The following is a 24,226-nucleotide window of genomic DNA, read 5'->3' on the forward strand; positions in this document are numbered from 1 at the left end:
ATGTGGTGTACTCACGTACAGGTGTGGTTATTAGCGGGCTACGCGTGATAAATCAACCCGTCTTTGATAACGGGTGCACGCATTAGAGAGCCCCGCAATAGCTGTATCTTGGGCTAGTTGGTGGAAATCTCTAAACGTAAGCAAAACCACCTTTGACGAGGCTGGAGAAAAAGTAGACAAAGTGTTGCACACGTGTTTCTGCGCTCCCATTTCGTTCTTCGGTGACGCACCGTCACTATATTGCAAAGTTTCGAGATAGCTTCATATCATTAAACAAGAGACGTAAATGCTTCACATCTTTCAGTTGGAAAAGCCCAGACCAAGCGCAATGTTTTCTTTTATCTTTTACCTTTCAGTGAGATATTCTGCAATCAGTATACAAATTCTACCCAACTCACTTCAGCATTACTTGCGAGATAGTAATTTCAGCAGTAGTGCAAAAAGACATCTAAGAAGCGAGAATTTTCAGGAAGCACGTGCTTGTCGAATACAATGGATTCATTTTAGTTTACCTAAGAAGCGGGAATTTTCAGAAACCAGGTGCAGGTCGAATATAATGCATTAATTTTAGTTTACCTCTCGCTTTTTGTCGTTGTCACCGGCGATGTGCATTTGACACGGGGAAAGAAGCAAGAAAATACACAATATTTCCGCGGCTTACAATCGCAAATATAGCTTACGGGAGAAAATTGTGTGCGGTAGTAAAAGGCTTCGCCGCTTTCCTCTAAAATGTATATTGTTAGAACACAGCCACCATCGACATGTTTATCGCCGTGTTCAATTTCTTAAAGTGTTCCGCAAGCTCTTTCTTATCCTTCCGCTATCAGACTTAGCCGCCTCTGGTTTCCTAACCCTCCCCGGTCATTATCGCCCGAAGCTCCTGTTTGCTGAGCGCAACCACAATTAGAAATATAGCTATGAAGAAAACGTTGTGTTAAGTAGCAACCACCTTCATCGTCTTCCTCTAAAATGCATCCCCACTGAACGTAGGCATATCTGACATTTTGGTCAGCGTGTTGAATTCCTTAAATTGTCTCGCAACACATTTAAATCTTAGTGTCCATTGACAAAGTCCGGTTTTATGTACTGCTGAGCACATAAGACTGCTCATAAACGTCAAAGAATGAAATATCTGTGCCTGTTTTTGAGATAGATAAAGAATGAAATATATGTGCCTGTTTTTCAGATAGATTTATTTTCAACATGCCTTCCTATTAACAGAATACAACTTCGGCTGTTTACATAATTCGAGAATGTGCATGCTTATGAAAGCCATTGATCTGTAACTATCCTAGCCGTTCGTTTGCGGAAAGAAACAAACCGTGAAGAAACCAGTTTTTACCTACCGTATTTTTCACATAGTTGCATGTTCGCAGTGCTGTGAAAAAACAGTATAGTTCACACTGCACGTTCTCCTTTGACAATAATTATAGCGATAGACGTTTTCGGTTATTGCGCTTATTTTTGTGTCACGAAGCATCAGCAGCACCCGTGTTCTCAGCCGTGCTTTGCAGGTATCGGTGGAATTTGTACTATCACGTGAACACTGAAGACCACGGCCGGTGCATGAAGCGGGTGCCAGTACGTAGGTGGAATTGAACCCAGTGAAAATTTGAGTGCTGAAACAAGGGCAGATCCTGGCAGGCTTCCCAAGTGTGATAGCACGGAGAACCAAAAGCGGACACGGGAGTTCAGCCCGTGCCTGCCTGCGGAATGTGGTACGTCATCTCCTAGTTGGAGCTGACGCCGATGTAATTGTTTGTTTTTGACTGCCACACCAAATGAAAATATTGCTTCTAGTCTTACTGTCTCAGCAAATATTCAGCTCTTGAAGACCATAGGCAGAGCATTCAGCAACTCGGCCTAAAAGAACGCCCACGAAGACGAAGTTAATATATGGCGTCTGATATCTTTGAACGCAATCGCAGGGGCCCTCAGCAGGTTGAGAACAATTATTCACATCTATGTCAAAAATATTTTTATTAGAACCATCATGTCTCCCTATTTAAATTCGAAAACACTGTTCGCTTATATCACAATATCTCTTACAAGTTTAAAAAACTCACCTCCTTCGAGAGGACACGAGCCTGTTTCTGTCAGTCTGCTTTACGCGTAAACTAACGAAGTCACGGACTCTAGTGAGCTTTTATGGGCCTACCGCGAAGACGCGGGATGGGCAAGAATTCCGTCTTGTTTATTTCTGAAATAACTGTTCAAGGTTTTTGAAAGAAATGTCCTTGGAAAGCCTGAGTGAAATGTTATTGTAACATCCTGGGCCTTGGAGTCCTGACAGTACAAAGCGCATTTTCAATGTTTGTTTCAAACCAAGAATGGGCTACAATCCAGAGCTTGGCATTTACTATAGCCAAGTCTAATTAACAGATTTTCTTTCCTAGCTGTCACATCAGAACGAATGCGCAGCGTCTGACTTTTTATCTCTTAGGCTGCTATTCCATTACCTGTGCAAACAATATCAAGCCGGATACAAGCTGCACACAGATAGCCGAATACTTCTGTGACAGCACAAGAGTTTCCTTTACATTTCACAGCATCAGTTTCAGTGGCTTTGCGGGGATACATTATATTTTGCAAAAAAACTCAGAGTTCTCTACTTTCTAAGGACTCATGCTGTACGCTATACATGACCTGTACGACACTGAAAACAACAGCAAACATACTGTTCGTACCTCCTTAGGAGAAAGAATAAACACGATCAAAATCCTCCCAAACTATAAACCTCATACGGAGATGCACCCTTTTTATGTGAATTTTAGAACAAGGATGCTGTAATTAAGCTTAAATTGCGTTTAGCGCAACTCAACGTTTAACATTTTCCAAGTTTCTACCACAATGACTGTACATGGGCTTAGCATGGGGCTACGGCACCTCCTACGTCACATCAGTGACCTCGCGCGGAAACTTTGACACCAGATATTGCGCGAGGTGCATGCAGGGACGTACGCGGGAAATTTGAAACCTTGGCATGGTCGACCATCACCGTGATGGTGATGATGATGAATAGTGGTATTCCCTTTGTAGCGGGGTGATGACGCGTCATCTTACCAACAAGAAACTAACAAATTATTATACCTCTCTTTACACTCGTAGTTTAATACTGGCGCTGCTCTTGGGGCAGGCACACAAAACTTATTAGGCACAAAGTATTTTTTTCTGTTACCAGTGGTAGCTGTCCTAAGAAATATTCCTCTCTCTGCTTTTCATCCACCAACATTCTAATCTTCCTTTCGTCGCCTCGACACTGCATCTTTACTACCCTTCAATCCTAGCGCTTCTGGAAGTCGAACCTTTCCCTCTAGATTTGAATCGACATACTCGCATTTTAACGCTATCTGCAGCATAGCTTCTGTTTCTTTTCCGCAGATAGCGCATACCGCATCATTTTGTACATACTTCCCCACAATTCCCTTAGTTCCAAGCAACCTGCTGTAGCCTTAAAGGGCAAAGCGCGGTAATTGAAATTATCGTAGAAAATTTCCTTTCTGGTGTGAGATTTCTCAGCCCTGTTCATCTCTAACGAAGTTTTAGGTTCCAATTTTCTCTCTCCATTTATTGGTTTCTATCTGGCTTGCCTTTTTTTTTTGGTTGTCTTGGCTGTTTTGGATACTCCACTGTTCTTTCCTTATTTCGTCATTAGCCTTCTAGCATTCCTTAGCAACTGCGGGTCCACTTTTAAATGCAGAGCATTTCTTAGCCTCGCCTCTTCCTGCGTCGGACGGCGTCCACAGCTCTGCGTCCGCAGCAAGTGCGCCTCTCCTCCTTCCCTCCTCTCTCTCAACAGCAGCTGGCGCGCGCATGCATCGTAAGCCCATTCGCTCCGTCGTGGTATCGGCGTAACAGGTGCGTGATAGCAGCGCGGTGGGGCGTGGAAGGGCGCGCGCTGCTTGCGCATGCGCGCTCTACCCCCCCCCCCACCGTACTGCTCTCCCTCTACTGCGCGCGCTGCAAATATAAAGCGGCTAGCGGTCGCTCGTGCTTCAGTCACTGCGTTGCTCCTTCCTTAGTTGGTTGACACTCGCTCCACCCTAACGCGACTTTACTCTCCTCTCTCTACCCCAAACCAACACCAACGCAACTACGACCCAACTACCCACCCTAACGCGACTTTACGCGGCGTTAACGAGCCCCAATGCTCTGCATTTACTCGTGTTCCCCTCGCGGGAAGGCGCGGGAATTTTTTTTCTTGTATAGGTACCTAAAAAGGTTGGCTGTCCACCTACGTTGGTGGATTCCTTTCAACCTCCTCTCAAAGCATATTTTATTCTGCTCTTCTTGAACATCAAACGACTGCCAGATATCCCGTTTTTCCTTCACTACCGGCGGTTCCATAACAGTTCTTTTTGCATCTCTATATTCTCTCGACGCCTTTTTCCGCTGGTCAATAGCATCTTTTATTTCTTTATTCCACCAGCTTCTCAGCTTTCCCTTCCCTTCCTTTAGATTGGTTTTGTTGCTTGGCTTCATTCATCTAACGCTTATGGACGCGATCATTTCGTTGTACTCCCAATCTTTGTCTTTGTACCTATTAATTCCGTCTTCCATCATACCAGCAATAAGCTTTACCTGTTCATTGTTCAACTTAGCTCCTCTGGTTGCACCTATTTTTAAATTTGTCCGGGTTGCGCCTCCAAAGTGAAATGTAATAACGTGAGGGTCGCTTCTTTACCTGTCTGCTCCGTTTTCATCTATCCTCATTTCCCGCAATGTTTCGTGTACTGTTTCGGAGACTGGACAATAGTCTATGCTGGACTACATGTTACCGCTTCCCCACGTTATTTGTCCGTCACACTTGTTTTCTGTGTTTACTATTACAATCCTGTTTTTCTGACATATATTTACCACTACGGAGCCAATGTGACTTGGTGTATCCATCCAAATCTTCTATTTGGGCATTCATATATCCACCTAAGAATATTTCACACGAATATTTAAACTCGTTTATATTTTTTCTAAAACATTTCACCTGTTCCTCATTTTAGTCTCCAGCTGTACTTCCGTTCCACAGATACACAACTCCTAACCAGGTATTTTTCCCCGCTATGCAACCCGTAACCCATAGCTGCTCTATGCAGTTTTCACGAACTCTCTGCCAGTCGGTCCATATTTTAATAATCATTCGAACGCCTCCCCCTCTCTTTATTCTTGTGGTCCTGTTGCATGGTTCCCAGAAATAATTTCCTTTGTCAGGTGGTTCTTGTAGGTCTCGGACGTGAGTCTGCACGAAAGCGTACACATTTATTTCTTGCCATTAAAGTTCATTTTGCAATTCTACCCACTTATCAGCCTTTCTGCCCATTTATCCCGCACCATCACTTTTGAGTGGCGCCATCTACGAACGAGTGTGAGAGGCTCAGTATCCGGACCACCCCGTTTGGGTGGAAGTGGTGCCACCTGCGCAAGTTTCACGAATATGCAGTTTTCAATTAACCCCGTCTAGACTATTTGATTATTTGCCAGTTCACATGACCGATGACGGGGGCGGTCAGCTCTGCGGGAGAAGAGGCTGCGAAGAGGAAGTTGATTCTCCACTCTCCAGGAATCGACCTTCTGACTCCTGGCTTACCAGCCTGGCGTGTAAACCCATTGCTCTCCAGATGCATGATAATTTGCGGATGCAAAGAGTTAGGGTGCTCTATAGCGATAATATACTGATTCTAGAGGGAAAGCGCGCCACTGAGCTAATGCACTGAAACCGTACAACACACAGTGGCTGACATGATACAACGATTTCAAGGTTGCCAGCTGAGCATTTGCTTACTAAAAACGGCGAAAGCGATGGGTATTATTTTGGCAACCTGCTGCTGATGCGTTTCCGCGTCCGGCTAGCGAAACATGCCGGCATTAATTGTAACATGGCGGCCCACTGGCCAGGCGGGTTTTGTGTAGGCGGAGTCGACAGCATTCCGTAGTTTATCTCCTGTGGGTAGGTAACCAACGTGTTCTCGGTTTAGCGAGTGACTTATATGTACTTAGACTATTTGAGCAAGACGTGGAAACGCTCACACAACACCTGCGGGCAAGCTCGAATGCGACTGATCGTATGCGCGAGGACGCCAAGGAACCAGCTGACAGATGGCAACACAGATGACAGATGGCAGATGGCAACCAGTCAAATGGCAACACAGAGCATACCAGAGACTGGAAAAAAATTGAAGACAAGATTAGTGACGAGTATGTTGCAGTGCATTTTAAAAATTGGGATGTAATTCCATCGATGCCAGGCGAAGTGGGTTTAAGGTTCTCAATTATTTGCAAATGCCAACCGAATCGATGGTTATCTGGTCCATGAGGGGCAACACAGTATCACTGGTGTTAGGTGTCGCTGATAAAACGTTCTTGGAAAACGAAAGAGTGAAGTAGTCTTGCAGTACAACACAACAGTCATTTTCTGGCACTTCACCACCCTGTTCATCAAGTAGCTTGATTTTTTGCGTTGTGGGTCTGTTAACAGTTTTCCAAAAGTTCCGAGGGTTAGTCCGTAACAAGGAAGGAAGCATGTTAAAGAACGCTTGCTTTGCTTCCATAAGCGCATGCTTGTACTCGTACGCTGATTTGTGATAAGCTGACCACCTTATGCTGTTGTCAAATTTCAAGGCAGAGTGGTATAATCGTTTTTTTTTTCTCGTTGCGGAGCTTACAAACTGCTGACGAGAACCAAGGAGATCTGAAACTGCAAAGAATTGTTTTAAGCGGAATAAATCTGTCGGTTAACTCTTGAACCATATTTTTGAATATTTTCCAATTTTCTTCTACCGTTCTCAGTGAGAAGGAGTTGAAATAGGTCTCGCAAAAAAGTTCAAGCTGTTAGTTCACAGAATTGAAATCGGCGTTTTTGTAGTCTCTAATTAGTTTAGTGCTTCGCCCATGACGGGAAGGTTTCACATTGCAAAGATAGTTGAGAATAGAATGATCGCTTAGTCCTGGTAGATGAGTCATGGATGATATCATGGAAGGGTTAGTTGTAAGTACCAGGTCTAACAAGTTCGACGAAGAAGGGGTGACGCGTGTGGGTTGTGTTACCATCTGAGTTAAATTAAGGTCATTGCACAAGTCAAGAAATAAGAAGCTTTCAGAGAGTCGGGCCGAGGGCTTGGTGTTGCGATCGCTCCAGATAATATCCGAAAAGTTAACGTCGCCTAAAACAGCGAGGCGCTCAATACTTTTCAAACGAAGTGAAGTGAACTGTGGGTTTAGCTGAATGTGAAACCTTTTTCACACAAAACCTACGTTACCGCATCGGCCAACGTCGATATTACTCGTGATTCGCGGTCCTTTTGGAGCACAGGAACGATAGAGCGCGGTCGATCCCAGGCCCATGGAGTGGCAGAATGCATGCCAAGGTAGTATGCGAAATACAGTAAGCGGCGTTTCCCGTTTTCCGTTCTGTCTTTATTGGTCAAGTTGTGGCTGCTTTCCACCACCTCAAAGGAAAAGCTTGCGGGACTAAATGTGGCAGTACTTTGCCAAACAGAGCGCGCGAGGAGAGGACATTCGCTTATTGTGACTGATTAAAAAAAAGAAACCACATTTCGTTACCCATTTCTTCTTTGCACCTTCACGAACGTTTGCGCGAATGGTGGAAGCACGGAGAGCTGTATGAAGTTTCATGAATAAAACAATTTAAACGGCACAATTATAAAAGCTGCTTTTATTTGTTTCTCCAGCGGTAACGTTTGCTAGCTGCCACTCCGTAGCTTGTAGATAGTCAAGTTCAGATCGGAATCGCTGTTCAGGCGTCAGCTGAGGGGCAATAGATAAAGTGCTTAACGTGAAGCAACAAATCACAGCCTCGCAAGCGCCCGGGGAGGCAGTTGCTCAGCGCGTGCATTCGAGTTGTTCTCACACACTGCGCAAGTCAGGCGCAAGGGCCTCGCGACTTCCCGGCGCACCGAAAAAAAATCGAAACCAAAACTGAACTACACATTTACTCTTTTTTCGCTAGTTAGTGCTTTATTACACCGAAAGTTTTTTTAAAGAGCTAGTTTTAATTATTGAGTCAAATAATTGTAACTACTTTGCTTCAGTTTTTTGTTTAAGGTACATAATTCGGAACAACCTTTTAGCGGGATGACTACAACTGATCTGACAACCAAGCGCCCCCGATTCGTACGGACTCGGAGCTCGCTTTACCACCCTGGGGTGATCTTTGCGCTGCGGCGTAGCCACCGACGCTGCCGTCGTTAAGCCTCATGCCGGGATATGAGCGGTAATTTGAAAGTTGTGGTGCGGCATTGCAGGCACGTCACTGTTTACCGCTGCGCCATTGTAACGGGTGCTGCCATCATTAGGCCCCAAAGCATGCTTGGAAATGACTGCGTAATTCGAAAGTTCCAGGGTGGCGTTGCAGATACATGTTACTGTTTGTGTTTACAGCACCGCCGTAGCTACGAACGCTGCCGTTGTTAGGCCGCTCTGCAGCTAATTCGAAAGTGACGAGCCGGCTTTGCAGAAATATGTCACTGTTTACAGCAGCTGCAGCGCTGCACGCCTAGAGTTGAGCTGGTAATTTGGAATTGTGATGTGGTGTTTTGACATCGTTGCAGAGATGTGTGCTTTTTTACCCATCGTTGCTTATGAACAGGGCTGCATGCCTGGAAATGAGTGGCTAATTCAAAACTTGCTGACATTTCACTTTTTACAGCAGCAGCAGCATCAGCGCTGCATGGCACGAGGTGAGCAGTTAATTTCGAATTGCTGAAATTGGGTTTTGACGCCACTACAGGCACGGGCTCTTGTTTCCTATCGTTGCCATGTACCCCACTGCATGCCGCGAGATCAGCGGTTTTCGTATTTTACCGGTTCAGATACCGCAAACGGATTAGATGTTGTGCCGATTTGCTGGAGCTGCAGCCTGCGATAAAAGTAAGATGACAGAGCTTAAGGAATGCTTTTAGTGTCTGCGTACCAAAACAATTCAAAGATTCAGCTACACACAATAGATGTCTTGGTCTACCACTTTCTTTATTTTGCCGTGAAATGATGCGAGTTTGACCATTGCTTCCGAAGTCAAGTAGTTGCGATCCCCTCTAAGAGCGGATAGTTCTTGCGTTGTTCGTGTTAGGCCTGCGAATGCTTAGAACCTGAACGTAAATAAACGTGTCATTCTATTAAAACCTAGGACAAATTTCGCAGTCACCAACGCCGATTTATTTATTTCCGTGGAAATGTTTTTAAATATATAATAAAAATCATTTTTTAGTTGTGTGCTGCGTGCAACGAAAATGTTTTCGAACAGGATGCGCCAGACATGCTGACAATTCTTCTAGGTTGTGTTCAATCAAAGCCAGAGATTCTCGCGTATAGAAAACTCCACTTTCACGCCATTGTTAGCGTTTCTACAGCGTCCATGTATTCTCTAATCCCATCGAGTGGACGGATATGCCTCCAAATTATTCCACTCAGCGTTCAGCGTCACGAGCTTTCCCATGATCCTGCCAAACCTTTACATGTTTCGAAACACATTAGAGCAGTTATAGGCAACATCGCCTGCCCTTTCCCGAGGGTCGCGTAAAGAAAATCGTGCATCGTTTCAGAATTAGTGAAGGAAACCTTTCTATTCGCATTGTCGACTGTGAAATGGTATGTTTTGCAACCGGCTTCCACAGAGCCTGACAACGTATCCCTGACTAAAAGTTCTAAGCCCTGAAAGATAATATCCTTTTGTTTTGGTTTCCACGGCTTGCAATAGTAATATAATCAGTTCCGAAATCATGAATACCGATTTTTCCGATATGTTTTGGTGTCCTTTTTTCAGTGAGGACACTAGCTCTTTTCAGTGAGAAGAGTCGTATAAGAAATTACACTTTTTACATACCTAGAAAGTGACAATTTCGCCAAAGAATGCACTGCGGATACATGATTGGAGAAGAATGTACTTCTTTCGACATTAAATACCCTCATAACTTTTGAATTCTTTTTCGGCCGGTGCTGCTGCCACTTTTCAGATGCAGGCGTAAAGCAAGAACGCTTGCGTGTAGAGATTGCGGTGCACGTAAAAAAAACCAGGTGGTCGACATATTCTGCATTTCTATAAAACTCGCATATAATAAACATAAAACTTCTTTTCTCCGAAAAAATACAAACATTAGGTATCCAAGTCAGCTTTTTCATGAATGCGTTTGTGCCATATCTGCTTTTACTCCGTTGTGAATCAACAACCTTTGCTCATTCCAGGATGACTTCGCCAAAATATTAGCACATGTTGAGTTTCTATATCTAAAAATTTCAACAGGTGACTCGACGTATCAAAAGTTCTGACAAGGATGTATTCATGTTGATAGAGAACATCTCCTTACCCGCCTTGAAAACTCATGGTCTTCAATAAGACAAGCTTACCGTACACAAAAACCTACTATGCTGCCAGCGAAAGTGGTAAGCTTATATTCCCGTCAGTGCTAAGGCGTGACCTTCCGAATTTCAGACATTGTGCAGGTGGATCACATTCACCCAGTTTATTTTGAGTGCGATTGTGCTGTATTTAAAATAAGTTGTATGTTTCTGTAGCAATATTGATTTTTTTCTAGAGTGCCTGAAGTTTGCTCACCAAAAATGGCCTGCAAGCCCCTGTTTAACATTCAGTACATTGGACACCGACATAAAGCCTATTTCTCGGCTGTCACGGCCGAGAAAAATTGCCACATTTTTCCGGACACGTAATGTCGCTCACGTTGCTTGGCCAAAGAGAGCGAAAACCTTCGTTTTATTTTATCTAATCCGAGCTTGATGAGCCAATTATTTTGGTGGCGCAGCGTGAGCGCTTTGAGTTCTTTATTTCTGCTAACCCTTATCATCTACGAAGTGAAATGTGGAGCGTCACGAAACATGACATGTTTGTATGCGCTAATATAGATGCTTTGCGATGTGCGTAGGCCGTACGATGCAGAAAAGGACGGCCTAGTTAGTGACTATGTTTGCAGGGATGGATGATTTATTTATTTATTTCCAATACTGCCAGTCTCGGGCGAGACCATAGTAGGTGGGCATTCATACAATTTGATTAGGAACAACAGCGATGGGCCTAACATTGGCCAACAAGCAAAAATAACAATAAACTGTACAATAAAAGGGTACCACACACTTTCACTTTATGTGCTGAACCGCTGAGTTGTGCAGCATCGTCAATGTTGAGGTTTCCCTCAGGGAGCCCTTGCGGGGTGTTACATAAGGGGAAGGTAAAAACAATGGTATAGACACAACAATGGTGTAGACACAAGAATACAGACAACAATACGGACGTACAGACATGCAAACAATGTAAAGGCATAGACATACAAAGTCTTTGCGCACTGTAGACCACCGAAGTTTAGTTTACGAAAAGCATCAAATTCCCTCCACTCCGAAATCCAGTTCACGCTTCAAAGCGAACGCGACAGCTACCTTCCCCCCTTTCCCTCCTCCCTCTTCCTTGATGTCCAAGTTACGAGTAGAAGCAGGAGCTCTCCGCTCACAGGAAGACGACGCACACCGGTCGTCACCCTCAGTTTAGTTCGGCTCCCCCCCTCGACCGAAAGGCCTCAGGTGTGTCCTCGCTATTCCCAGAGCGGCGACTGTTTGTTTCCCGGATTATGCCCGCAAAAGAGAGCAGAATCGGGTAATTTCGGACCCAACAACAAGAAAGAAGAAAAAGAGAACCACTCTAAAGATTTATCTTTTCCTTGTCCGCCACCGTAAGCAAGAGAGGGCGGCTAACTGCGAGAGGGCATCGACCGTCGGAGCCCTGGAACGCCGAAGCCGGTGCCCGGCGTGCCATGAGCAAGCGAGGCGCCAGACGGCTTATTCAGAAAAGAGGGGTGCAAATCGTCCATAACCATCAACGACGACGGGCTACCCGATCCCCGCTCAAAAAGAGCGCCCGGAAGGCAGAAACGAAATCGGCGGACAGAAGAAAGGACGCAGCGCCGTCGACGAACAATGCGGGACGGGATATTAGAAAGTTGACCTTGCCGGAACGGCCATCCTCGAAAGGGGAACGAACTGGGGGAAGCAGCCCCTCCCTTTGTTGCCCCACCGGGCCTGAATCCTACACGGACGGGCAGGCGCCCGTCCGTGTAGGAAAAAGGGCTACGTTCCTCAGCGAAGATCCCCGAGAGAGGTCAACCGCGCTGAAAGAATGCAAGACGGCGCTAGAGTGGGGGCGCCGCATCCACGAAGCCTCAAGGCCGTGCCGGCCTCGAAACGTCGGGTATCTATTCCCTGCGCTATTGGTTGGGCTGGGGTGCAACGATATCCAAAGGACATGTAGAGAAAACTGCAAAGTGAGTTCATTGCGTGGACAAGAGATGTGCTTTACAAAAAGAAAACAAAACCAAACAAAGGTGGCATTGACCGGAATGTCACTTGGAAAGGAGGGCACTTTGTACTTAAAGCAGGTGGCTATGGGAATGAGTACAGATATGAAGTGGTCTTAACATGTTTAAAGTTCGCCATTGTGATCGGTTGAGTCGTTATCCAGTAATTTGCAGAAAGTTGAAAAGCATACTGTATTTGATATAGTTGGGTTCAGTTCGTTCCATTCTTTCACTGCAAGCGGAAAAAGCGAGTATTGAAATGTATCATTATGGAAAGACTATTCTTTTAGTGTGTACGAGCGTTTGCGGCGTGAGAGGCGTGAAGTCGAGAGTGATATATATTTGGAAGCATCTATTTTCAGCCTATGGTGTAGTACCTGGTGTAGGAATTTCAAGCGCGCTACTCTTGCTCTGTCTGATAATGTTGAAAGACCCGCAAGAAGTAGCAAACTTGTGGGCGAGTCTTTACGGGTGTACCTGTTGTAGATGAACCTGATGGCTTTTCTCTGTACCCTTTCTATTTTATTTCTGCTGGAAATTGTGTGCGGAAACCAAAGAAAGTTGGCATACTCGAGAATTGGGCGTACGAACGTGGTGTAGGCCAGCAGCTTGGTACGCCATGGTGCTAGTCGCAAGCGGCGTCTATGAAAAAATAATTTGCGCAGAGCAGTTGAAGTTATGATGTCGATGTGTGAATCCCACTGAATGGTTGATGTTAGAGTGACAGCTAAATATTTGTGCTGGTTGACTTTGGTAGGGACGGTTCCTTCAAGAACGTAGGAGAAGTTAGAGGGATTCTTTTTCGCTGTAATGGTCATACACACTGATTTTTTTTGTTGATGGACATTTGCCACGTGCTACACCATTCGGCAATTTTTTGGAGTGAACTATTCAGAGTGCAGTGGTCTTTCGGGCCATTAATTTCTTTGTATATGATGCAGTCGTCTGGAAAAAGTTTAATGTGACAGTCTAACTTGCAAGTGATGTCGTTAATGAAAAGGAGGAATAACAGAGGTCCTAACACTGATCCCTGGGGGACGCCTGAGGTGACGGGAACTGTATCGGATGGTGCTTGGTCGCAAACAGTGTATTGCAATCGCTGGGACAGAAAACTTGTGATCCATGCTGTAATAGGTCCTTCCCCGACAATGGCCCTCAGTTTTGAGATTAACTTGGCCTGGGATACACAGTCGAATGCTTTTGTGAAGTCTAAAAGAATTATGTCTGTTTGACCGCGGTTGTTGATCGTTAGCGCGAGATCATGTACTACCTCGGCTAACTGGGTGATGGTTGATAGGCTCCTTCGGAAGCCGTGCTGGTGAGGCGTAAGAATGTTATTGTTTTCTAGAAAGGTGGTTAAGTGTTTCAGTATGATGTGTTCCATGATATTTCAACATGTGCTAATGAGGAAAATTGATCGGTAATTACACAGTGTGTCATCGCCGGATTTGTGAATTGGTACAACTTTGCCTATTTTCCAGTGATCTGGTAACTGCGCAGTCTCAAGAGATTTTCTGAACACAATTCCAAGGTAATGGCTACACAACTCCGCGTATCGTTTCAGAAATTCGTTCGGGATATTGTCGGGGCCATTTGCTTTTTTGTGGGCAAGGTTGAGTAGAAGATTAAAGATACCAGAGTCCGCTATGTTTAGGGGATCGATAGGTGGATCCGCGGTAGAACTTAGTGTCGGGAGCGCGCCGTTATCGGATATAAACACGGAGTGAAAGTAGTCGTTGAACTGGTTAGCCTTTGCTGTTTTTTCTTCCGACGATACCACTGAAGCTGTGGTTGGGGGTGTGCGGAAATAGTTCTAAAACCTCTGCGGGTTGTTTGTAATGAATTGTGGCAGTGCTTCGTTAAAGTACTGTTGTTTTGCGTTAGTCACTTGCGTTTTGAAGTCTTTTGGGGCACTTTTTAGTCTACTATATACCAAAGGGCTGCCACCCTTTGTTTTGAGGGTACGCCATAGTCTTTTTACTTTACGCTTAGCGTGAATTACATCGCGGGTAATCCACGGGTTGTGTTTTCGCGTTTTTAGAGTTTTCAGGGGAATGTAATTTTCTATGCTGTTTACAATGATGGATTTAAACCGAAGCCAAAGATCATTTAAATTAACTAATGGATGGGAAGCCATTTGAGAGAAGCTTTGGAATTCGTGGGCCAGGTAGGTTGTCACGCTGGCGTCGTCCACCCTATTGAAATTGACGACTTCTCGTTGAGCATGTATTTTGTGAACAGCAATTCCAAGTGGTAAGGTACATTTGGGTATATCATGGTCGGAGAAGCCATCGATTACGACTGTTTGGCTTTCCTGCAGAGGAAACAGATCACTTAAAAGTATTAGGTCGAGAATGTTGTGCGCGGTACCCTGAGTGCGTGTGGGATGACGTACCACTTGAGGAAGATTAAAGTTTAACATTAGGTCTGTCGGTGCGCTTGAACCAGAGGATGTGTAACGCATGGACAACCAATCAGAATCCGGGAGGTTGAAGTCGCCGAGCAGAATAAGTCGTGAGTTCTAGATGTAGTTTTGCATAAAGCTCTGCAGTGCTATTATGGGTTCGGGTCCAGACTGAGGGCTTCGGTAAAAGCAGCCGATGAATATGGGGAAGTCGTTGCAAATAATTCGGGTGAAGACGGCCTCGGTGTCTGCGATGGCAGGAAGAGGAGTGAATGGTATTGTGTTTTTAATCAGCAGGGCTACGCCCCCGCCCCGGCTTGGTCTCTCTTTGCGGATAACAGAATAATTGGGCGGCGCGAATTCGTGGGTAAAAATATCGGAGGTGAGGCATGTTTCGGTGATGCCGACGATGTCGGGAGCATGCTCAAGAAGCAGGCTTTCCAAATCTTCTGATTTGTTGAGTATGCTTCTGGCGTTCACGTTTAGTATTGTTAGTGCACTTCTTTTGTTCGGCTGCGGGTTTATGGGTGGCCTCTTTCTGACATAGACTTATTTTGCAAGGACACTCTTTCGTTCTTATCTTCGTCCCAAATGAACGCGCAGTCATTGATGAACAGCCTATCGAAGGAGAGAGATACCTTGTTGTTTTCTCAGTTTGGTTTAGCACTGTCCCATAACTTCTTCCTAACATCTCGGATTCTTTGGCTGAAGACTTCCCCGAATAAAATGTTTGTTCCTTTAAGTTTTTTGCAGCTTCTCAGTATGGGCATTTTCTTACTTGAATCCAAAAGTTTTAGGATTACTGGTCATGTTTTGTTTGTCCCCGGTTGTCCTATACGGTGGATGCGCTCGATGGTGACCGGTTCTAGTTCGAGTTTACCTTTAATTATGTTGTCGTAAACTGCTGACTCAAGAACTTTGCTGGTCTCTCCTTCTTTTTCTGTTAAGCCGTACACAATGAGGTTCTACCTTCGGCTACGATTCTCAAGGTCATCCACGCGTTTTTCCAGTCTCTTTATGACCTCGTTTGTCGCCGCGATTTCATGCAGGCGTCTCTCGAGCTTTTCCTCGAGATTGGCAATCGCGTCCAGTTTTCTGTCGATGTCTGCTAGTCTTGTTCCTTTTATGTAGTTAATATATTGTGCTATGGTCAAGGATTTGTTTCATTTCAGGGCCAGGGTTTGTCTCGACGTCCCCGCATAATAAGAGCAGCTTTCTGATTAACATGCAAACACCCGCAAGCACCACGGAATTTTTTTCGCGTTCCACAGAGACGTGGGCAGATAAAAACAGCAGAAATACTGCCAGGATGCGCTTACACTTGCTTTTCCGATAAGAGCCGAAACATCAACTGAAGGCTTAATTACGCTGCCATTGCCACTGTCAGTTTTGAATGGCAGAGTTGTTCATTTTTGAAGTTTTGCGGTCTGCCACGAGGACAACTGCCAAGTACCCATCATAAGCGTTCTCTTCTGTAATATATTACCTTTTTCCTTGGTAAGAACAATTCCACATTAGGGCGCTTATAAAGCTCCCTGGATTCCACGGTATTTTTAAAACATAAATCTAACTTAAGAGATAAGATAAAAACTAATTCTCTTTTTAGTTCAGGTTTTTTGTTTGGCCCCATTACGTTTATATTATCTAGAAATGTTTGTTTTTGTTTTTAAGGATGGTCATTAGTTAAAGAGAAATTTTATTTCACGCATATGTAAAGTGCACCCAAATCTGAGCATAGGACAATATATAAAACTTGAAGTTGTGTGATTTACTGCCAGAAATCATATGTTTGAAAGCTGAAATGGCTGAGGGAAACTTCAACCTGACCCCTCAGAAGACATTCGTAAAATTATTTGGTATTGTTGTGTGTTTTCAGGGTAACGTTATTATAGCCGCATTAGGCGCGTTGCTTTTAACTGCATGAGGGGGAAGAACGGTGTCCGGATTATGGAGAAAAGATCAAAGAGGGTTATGAGGATGTTATCCGCAACTGACTCATTAGGATAAATCTTTCACACCGGCACGAGGGGGACTATTGAACGGGTGGATATACTGGCCCCTAAGACGAATATCTAAGACGGGCGAGATGAGTTCAAGAAAGATTCAATTAAAGCAATGCTTCTACTGAGAAATATTTTGATAATTTATTACTTCAACGGAGAGTTCTACAAAAAGTTCCTCTCGAAATGAAAGGCACAGATTGTTTCTGTGTCTACTACAATTCCCCGCAAAGGGCACCTTGAGTAATCTTGGTGAAGCTATTGGCGACACTGGGGACCCGAGCACCCATACTTGCGCTGTAACCGACCATCAGAATAAGTTTTAAAGTGCAGGGTAGAAACTTAAAACGGTGGCCGTTGGAGCCTAATTCAAGCTCCGGTAGATGGGCTCCCTGTCTGTTTTACCAGGCAGGGAGTTCCGGGATTTATCTCGGTATCAGTGTAACCGGAGCAAAGAAAGTTCCCCGTCTTCGGCTTACATACTATGCTGTAAGGTATTATCTAACACCCCCCCCCCCCCCTCCCCACACACACACGTAATCGGTCCCTGAAAAGGGGCCGCAGCGAAGTTTCTTTTCCTTCTTTGCAATTTTTCTTGCCCCCAAACCCCGATAATTCCTCGTGCTTTTTTATCATAAAATCCCTTGATAAGACAAAGCCAATCACTTCCCAGTCCTTCATTCTAATCTCACAGTATCTTGGAAGCCTTGACGGCATGTCGCACAAGGCTAAGAAACTGAAAACGGGAGAATTCCTGATTGAGGTAGACAACAAACAGCAGTCCGCAAACCTCCTCGCACTAACGCGCAAGGTCGATGTTGACATCAAGATTACGCCACATCGCAGTTTTATTAGCTCGCAGGGTTTAATATATGAACTGAATCTAATAAATGAGACGGAAATAAATCTGCCCGAGGGTGTTCGTGACCAGGGTGTGACGGTGGTGAGGTGGATCACCATACGTCGAAACGACCGAGTAATACAGACAAAACACATAAATTTGACATTTGACCCCTCAACACTTCCTGAGTCGGTCAATGCCGGCTTCATGAGATGTCCAGTCCGAACCTACATACCGAACCCACTCGGCTAATTCAAGTGTCAGCGGCTCGGGCACGGCACAAGCTCCTGCGGCGACAGACTGTCCTGCGCCAAATGTGCAACCCAAAACCACCCCACGGAGAACTGCAACTCCACTACCTTCGCTTGTGTAAACTGTCGGGAACCTCATAGCCTTTTCCAGGCTTGCGAGAAGTTGAAACAGGAAAAATAAATATTCAACTTGAAGGTCACAGAGAACATGACCTTTCCAGAGGCGCGAAAAAGGTTTGCCCCTTTCCCACTGGGGAGGTAAGCCGACGAAGCGCGCGGGAAGCGGAGCGGCGTCTGGTTTCTACAGGAGCCCAGTTCAGCCAGTCTTACCTGGTCCCACCACCGCCCCCCACAGGGCTGCATCACGCAGCACAAACCGTCGCTACGCCGCTTGGTGAGGCTGCATCGGTTGTGGTGCCAACCGTCTCGGTCAGCACCGATGCCGCTCTTTCCACTGCCTTCTCGTCCTCACGTACGTTGGAGTGTGCCGAGCGGATAAACACGGGGGCCCCGCATCGGCTCCCACTGCCACCGCACCAACCGGGGCTCTTCTGGCGCTTCCGACGCCCGCGGCGGTGGCGGCTCAGATGAAGGGCCCCCGAAAAGGGGCAACGTTCAATGGTCCCGGTTCGTCGGGTGCCCCCAGGACATCTGATGATGAGATGGACGTCGGGCAGTTCTATCCTGCAACGCACCGCAAGGAGAGGCCTCCGACGTCCAAGCCAACAGAAAGGCCCAAAAAGCCTCTTCCAAGTGTACAACCCCGAAAGATGCATGAACACACATACACACAGAGTCCAGTAGCTCCTAAATCTTCATAATGGGAAGTGAAAATATTATTATTTGTAACTATAGAGGCCCCTTAAAAATCTTGATGATGTGAATGAGATATTGCATTCGAATCAACCAAGTGTGATGTGTCATCAGGAAACACATTTAAACTCTAGACACACCAATTTCTTAAGAGCAACATGGTACATATAAAGGACAGCTATGGTGGTGGTACGTCTTCAGGCGATTTGGCCATCACTGCCCGGAAATCTTTCGCCTGTCACCCTATCCACCTGAACACTGTCCTTGAAGCTGTCGCAATTCGCACGTATGTATTCAAAAGGTTAATAAAAGTATACTCCATCTGCATTCGCCCTGATCACGTGCTATCGAGCTCAAAGTTTGAGGCTCTGATAGACCAGTTACCAGAACCATTTCTTGGTTTAGGAGACCTCAATGCTCGAATCCCTCTTTGTGGTTCTTCCCGCTAGGATGTTCGAGGAAGCCTCATTGAGAAGCTTCTAACATCCTGGGCAGCATGCCTTTTTAACAAAAACAGCCTACATACCATAATCTTCATAACTTGCCTACATACCATAATCTTCACATATTCATAACTTGACTTGGTACTCGGTTCTGCAGTTCTCTTTCCATCACTCAACTGAGATGTGGGAACACACCCATACGTGGGCACACACCCAAACTCATTACCATATTGTCCCGTATCCAAGGATTAGGCAGTGGTCTTGAAGGAAAAGCACGTTTAATGGAGCGAACTTGTGCTCCCTCAAAAACTGAAAAACTACACAGACGGCGAAGCAGCAGTCAGGAAAGTGACATGCGTCTGCGAGCGTCGGAGATTCGAAATAAAACCGCGGCGTCTGCTCTGCAGGCTTTTATCTTTCGGCGCGAGTGTTTCTCGAGCCATCGATTTACATCCAGAACAAAGAAGATTATTCTAGGCTGTTCACGTTAGTTCGGAATGCTCCCCCATCAGAAGAAACAACACATGCTGCATACAAAGAATGCCACACGCGCATCCCTTGCACACAGATAACACACACTGGCGCAGCCGAGCAGTAAAAGCAAAATATAAATAAACAAACCCAATCAATGCTTCGCGTCAATATATAGCTAAGAGCAAACGCTTCATCTCCCCATAGCAAGTTTAACGAAGCAAAACCTAACTGGAGTACTTTCACAGATAGATCTACACTACAGCACGCAGCCATAGCACACTTACACATAGAGGAGGCCGCCAACACCTCAGTGCGCACATCCGTAATGCGGCCACGAAGTCCATTCCAAGGAGGCCCTGGTGGAACGAGGACTGCAGGCCAGCACGGAGGCCCAGAACAACGCCTGAGGTTCCTTGGCCGGTACGCCACCTCGGATAAACTCATTTCCTCTAAATGGACAAAAGCACTTGGAAGCCTGTGCACCGTGAGGCAAAAAGGAAGAGTTTGGCGCACCTTCCTCACATCCATAAATTCGTACACCGACACTCACAAAGTCTGGATACACATACTAAAACACAAAGGACAACAAACACAGCCTCTCTCTGGTTATTGCAACCGGGGACACACTCAGACCAGTCTCACACACTTGAACAACCCTTCCAACCCGTGCTAAGTTCAGCACACTACACAGTTTCATGAAACACAAAACGTCTTGCGAAAAGAAGTCCCTGCGCGACAGCAACAAATAGCACAGGTCTTACAATAACCCATTTTCAATTCATGAGCTAAAGCGTGCTCTTACCACATGTAAACCTTCAGCGCCAGGTGCAGATAAGATTAGATACACCATGCTACAACACCTACCCCCAGATGATCTTGACACACTCCTAAACCTATACAATAAAATATGGCTTTCGGGGCACATTCCACGCTGTTGGAGGGAGGCCATAGTAGTGGCCTTCCTGAAAAATTGGAAGGACCCTTCCTCTCCTGCCAGTTATTGTCCCATTACACAGACAAGCTGCCTGTGTAAGCTCTTTGAGAAAATGATAAACACGAGACTAGTGTAGTTCTTTTTGTGCAATGGTCTTCTCGAGAGCTGCCAGGCAGGCTTCAGGGTGGGGCGATCTACCCACGATCAACTGGTTGCATTACAGTCGTATATAAAAGATGGGTTCCTCCACAAGCAGCACTGTATTACAGTATTCTTTGATATCGAAAAGGCGTTTGATACTGCTCGGCGGTATGGTATCCTCAGCGATATGAAGTCGTTTGGCATGTCGGGTAGCATGCTGAACACCCTTGCCAGCTACGTGTCCAGAAAAATGGCGTGCCGAAATGCGGAGTTTTCACTTCCACTCCATTTATTGAAAAAAGGAATTCACTCAGAAATGCATTCCCACCATCACTATCCTGCTCAATCTATGTAGAGGACGTACAAATATCCTTTAAGTCTTGTAACCTGTCTATCTGCGAGCGTCAAGTCCATCTTGGTGTTAACAATTTAGCTGTCTGGGTAGATAGAAAAGGTGTTAAAATTATTCCAGGAAAGTGTAGTTGTGTTTTGTTTTCGAAAAGGCGTGGCATTCGCCCTGATCCAGACATCAAACTCAATGGTGTCTCAATTCCTGTCAGAAATGAACACTAGTTTTTAGGTCTAGCCCTTGACAAAAAGGTCACATTCATTCCACATATAAAACAACTTAAACACAAATGCCTAAATGCTATGATTATACTAAGGTTCTCTCCCACACTTCATATGATCCTGACAAACAACTTCTTTTACGTGTTTTTACTAGCCTGATAGGTTCACGATTGGACTATGGAAGTGTTGTTTATGGATAAGCAAATAAAACATCCCTCAAAATGCTGGTCCCAGTGCTTCATCAGTGGCTTCGCCTGGCATGTGGCACCTTCCGCACTAGCCCGGTCGAAAACCTCTATGTGGAGGGTAATAAATGTAACCTACAACGTCAGCTAGCATACACAGATCTCCTTTATGCTTTTAAAATTTCACCCACGCCTCATCATCTTTTTAAATGGGTTTTTGCAATACATCCATGATTGAACTCATGCGAAATTGACAATCGTTCTCTGCGCCCTCCTCTCACAGATTTAGACGCATCTAAAACTGCAACTTCTGTGTCCTGCACTGCGCATGGACCCGGCCCTAATGTCACGAAAACTCTGAACAGTAATACTGGTATCTTTACGGCAGAGGTTTATGGTGTACTAGTTGTTAATAATATGCTTCAAAGCCACATCCCACTATCCATTATCTACACAGATTCCCGCAGTGTTTTTCGGGCATTGTCGTCAACAAAGTCTTCCAAAAAGCACGTTGTCAATCGGATCGTCAAGGCCAGTTTGTCTGTATGTCCACAAATTTTAACTGGTCCTTTGCTGCGTCTCTGGCTACTGTGGTATAGGCGGGAACGAAGCCGCGGATCGAATGGCTGCAGCTGTTAGCCTCTTGAATATAGTATACATAACCCCATTATAATACACCGACGTGAAGCCACACATCAGACAACAACTTCAAAAAACATGGCAAAAACACTTGAGTGAACAAACAGACAGCACGTTACACGTAATCAAACCACACTTTGGACTATACACCACCGACACACGCGATAGATATACAGAAGTCACCTTGGCTAGATTACAGAAGGGCATACATGTGCAGCGCACTCGCATGTTCTCACTGGATCTCCAAGAGCTGTGTGGAGCAGGTACGGAGAGGCCCTATTCATGATTCACATCATCATACAATGCAAGGCACTCGACGCAGCACGACGCAAACACTTCCCAAAACTATACACACGACATATTCCACCACACCCGTTATACTTCTAAGGAGACGAGCACATCTTTTCAAACAAACGTGTTTTTGAGTTTCTTCTCCGACGTAAAATTTTTACATGTCATTTCTTATCATGCATTTTGACAACCTGGCCCTTTACACCAGTCATCTTCATTACGTTGTGTTTTACTTTGTTTATTTTTACTTAAATGATCTACTTTTACATTCATTTCACTCTCATGAAATCACTTTTGTTTGGCGCTCTTTGCCCTTAGTTGGCCTTGCACCATTAAAATCCAAACATCATCATCATTTACTTAAATTCATACCCTTGAGAGCAGACTAGACGACATCGAGAATCGAAGCAGAAGGTCAAACGTCGTTATTGGCGGACTACCTGAAGCTGAGGGCGGAAATTAGCGACTCGTTGGAGCATACTGTATACCAAGAGATAGCCAGATGCGTTCTTTCTTTGGATCCTGTGAGTATGGAGTGAGCATGGAGCGCAATCACAGGCTGGGAAGGACATCACGCGGAAATGTAAGGCCAGTAATTTTCTAGCTGCTCGATTCAAGAGACGAAGTTGCCATTTTGATAAAAAGGACGCAAATTGAAAGGCACAAATTACTGAAAAGGTGAGGATTTCTCAAAAACGCCGAAAGAGTTGGGAAGGCAACTATGGCAATGTTTCAAAAAAAACCACATTAATGGGGACAAAACTTTGCTCATTTGTGGCAGATTATACGTAAGCTTGAAGGCCTAAGTCTGAAATGACGACAAAAGCGCCAAAGTTCCTGTGCTAAAAGAACCAAATCGCAGTCAAACCGCCGAAAGACGTGGAGCCAAGCGCCACTCCAGTGCTAAATTAAAGACGTGTCAGTGACTCAACTGTACGCAGCATCAATTCATCCACTGCACGGATGCATCGTCTTTCGCAGACATTAAAAATGGAAAATGATGCACAATTAGGGCTACTGAATATAAATGCTCGAAGTTGCAGTAATAACATAAATGCAAATTCACTGGAACTTCAAATAATGCAAGATGACCCGCACATGGCCGTAATAACTAAAACTTGGTTAAGAAGTGACACCGGGGATGATGAAATTTTCCCGCTCTATTACAACGTGTGTCGCAGAGACAACGACACTGGGTCGGGGGCGTAGCCGTCCTAGTAAAACCTACAGTAGAGGCTAATATTCTAGGCAATGTAAAAACTTTTGAATGTGTATGGCTACAGATTACGTGTCGAGGTCATGGCTTGTTTTTTTACACCTGTGCTATAGGCCATCGGATACCGCTCCAAATTATCTCATCACAAAATAACGTCCCGGTTCCTCACTAAAAATATTTTTTGTACGTGAATTGAATTCGCCCAGCATAGACTGCGAAGGGTAGCAAGCTTGCACACACCCTACCAAAAACGAGAAAACTGTTCTCACTATCATGCTCACACACGATTTATTTCAAATAGTTAAGCAACCTACCCCTGTACAAGGACAGCCGAGCTCTGTTTTAGACTTAGTGTTCGTGAATCGCTACTTTTCTGAGCGCACTGTATTGGTAGAATATGGGTTATTTGATCATATCCTTGTCAGCGTTTGCATTCCTCTTTTGAAATCCTTTTGTTATAAAAAACCGTCCATTCAAACCTTCCCAGATTATTCCAAGGTACACGATGCTTGCATGATTGAAGATATGGATGCAGCCTTTGTTGATTCCAACGATGATATTAACGACGCAAGCGTTTTTGGGATCGTTTTTTAGAAATATGCCACTGTGGTACCAACAACTTTGTACCAAACAAACGGAAAGAAACGAACAAACGCACACCGTGGATGACGCGCAGTATCTTTCATCTAAAGCGTAAAATGAAGAATAGAAAAAGAGAC

The 24,226-nt window shown here is 45.0% G+C and overlaps 1 long non-coding RNA gene across 1 annotated transcript in view; it reads right to left on the reverse strand.

The window, feature by feature from the left end:
- LOC144146812 (uncharacterized) overlaps positions 1-2,112 on the reverse strand; it is a 28,364-nt gene extending 26,252 nt beyond the window's left edge. Inside the window, exon 1 of the long non-coding RNA XR_013317722.1 lies at positions 2,067-2,112. This is a non-coding gene — a long non-coding RNA (uncharacterized LOC144146812). The remainder of the gene's footprint in view (positions 1-2,066) is intronic.
- Positions 2,113-24,226: the final 22,114 nt, after the last annotated feature.

Source organism: Haemaphysalis longicornis, unplaced genomic scaffold (assembly GCF_048455015.1).
Source record: "Haemaphysalis longicornis isolate Haplotype H1 unplaced genomic scaffold, Haemaphysalis longicornis Haplotype H1 scaffold_7, whole genome shotgun sequence".
Classification (NCBI taxonomy): Eukaryota; Metazoa; Arthropoda; class Arachnida; order Ixodida; family Ixodidae; genus Haemaphysalis; species Haemaphysalis longicornis.